Genomic DNA, 2,000 nt, shown 5'->3' with positions numbered 1-2,000 from the left:
CGCATTGATAGCCCGACGACCCGACCGCCCGCTGCCCCCGCCGTCTGCCTATAAATCTCACCCCCCGTCCGCCCGTCGCCGCAAACCCCGCTCCCCGCCCGACGACGCAAAGACCGCTCCTCTCCCGTTTCCACCTCCCAAAATCCCGCCGGCGACATGTCGTTCCACCGCGGCAGCAGCTCCGGCACCGGCGGCGACGACGGACCCAGCGCGTGGCCGTCGAGCCTGAGTACGCCGGAGACGGAGGAGCTGCACCGGTTCGGGCTCCTCGTGCCGCCGGGTTGCCGTCTTCCGCACGACTGGAAGCTCGACAAGGACGGCTACCCGACGCGCGGGCCAGGCGCCACCGCCGAGGAGAAGCGGACCGGCGGCCGCAACAACATCGCCGGCCGTCACGCGTTCTGGGACGGCAAAGACTACACCGCCGTCATCGGCGCGTACCGGCTGGCGGAGTCCGGCGTCACGCCTGACCTCGTCGGCGACCGTCGCGGCCTTCTTGTCCCGCGCCCCCGTCCAGCAGCGCGCGGCCGTCGGGCTCCTCCCGCACCTGCGCCGGCGCCCGCCGATCCCCCCGCCCCGCCGGAGGTGGAACTGCCGCCGGAGCAGTTAGTTCTTCGGGAGGACGGTGATCCCGACGATACGCCGGGTTACCTCGTCGCCCTACGCGCGTCGGCGGCTGCAGCGGCGGCTGCAGAGGCGGCGGCGGCTGCAAGGGAGGCCGCCGAGCAGGCGGCAGCGATCCAGGCGGCGGCGACGATTCCGCCAGTGGTCCCGCAGGCGGAGGCGGAGCCGCCGGAGTCGTCGGACGACGACGTCATCGACTGGGAGCGGCTGGCCCAGGACAGCGACGACGACGACGAGGGCCGGGGTGACGGCGGTGACGTCGGGAAGGTCATCGATCTGTTGGGTAGCGACGACGAGGAGTAGTTATTTTTTTAAAATGTTCTAAGTATGAACTATGTATCGCTTATGTTCGAAAAAACTCGTCTGGTTTCGGTAATGTTGAATGGACTATGTAAAATATATTTATGTTCAATCTAGTTTGAAATTTGTCTTCAAAGTTTGTTCAAAAAATTAGCTAAATATTGAACGCTTATTTTGAGAAAAATTGAAAAGTTTCCTCAAAATGCATAAAAATGTTTGTAATATATTTAAAAAATTTGCATCGAATATACATAGCACAGAATAAGGTATGCAATTATCGGAAACACATAAAATAAAAAATATTATCTGAAAAAAATTATGCTGTGAAAGTTGAGATATTTTAATTTTTAATTCATTAACATTTTCTGAAATATTATTAAATTCATTAACATTTATGAATCAGAGAATATTTTTAAATTCATTAACATATATGAATGAGTACAAGAATTTTTAAATTCATTTACATTTTCCGAAATATTTTTAAATTATTTAAATTTATGAACCAGAGAAAATTTATAATTCATTAATATTTATGAATCCGAGAATTTTTGAATTCATTAACATTTTTTGAAATAGTTTTAAATTCATTAAAATATATGAATGAATACAAGAATTTTTAAATTCATTTACATTTTCTGAAATGTTTTTAAATTATTTAAATTTATGAACCAGAGAATATTTATAATTCAGTAATATTTATGAATCCGAGAATTTTTGAATTCATTAACATTTTCTGAAGCGTTAATTGGGCACGTTTGGCGGATGCGAAGCGGAGAGGTGTGACCGAGGGTCCCCTCCGGCCATACCGAAACCACCCCCTTCCACAGCAAGTACCTGAGCGGTTTGACGGATTGCACCCAACTTCTGGGAGCGCGTGTGGGGCCCCACCCGGGCACCCCACGACCAAAATGAACGAAATCCGACAACGAACGCACGTTGCGTCACGTCCGGGCAGTATTTTCTGGGTTTTCTGCCTGGAAAATGGTACAAAATGCATACGGAATCGAAACGGGATAATTTTTTGCGTGCGTGCCCTGCTAGGCCACAGTAGCACGTGGAAAAAAATTGGGCACGTT

The sequence above is a fragment of the Triticum dicoccoides genome, chromosome 2B (genome assembly GCF_002162155.2).
Source record: "Triticum dicoccoides isolate Atlit2015 ecotype Zavitan chromosome 2B, WEW_v2.0, whole genome shotgun sequence".
Lineage (NCBI taxonomy): Eukaryota > Viridiplantae > Streptophyta > Magnoliopsida > Poales > Poaceae > Triticum > Triticum dicoccoides.
This window is presented reverse-complemented; position numbering follows the sequence as displayed.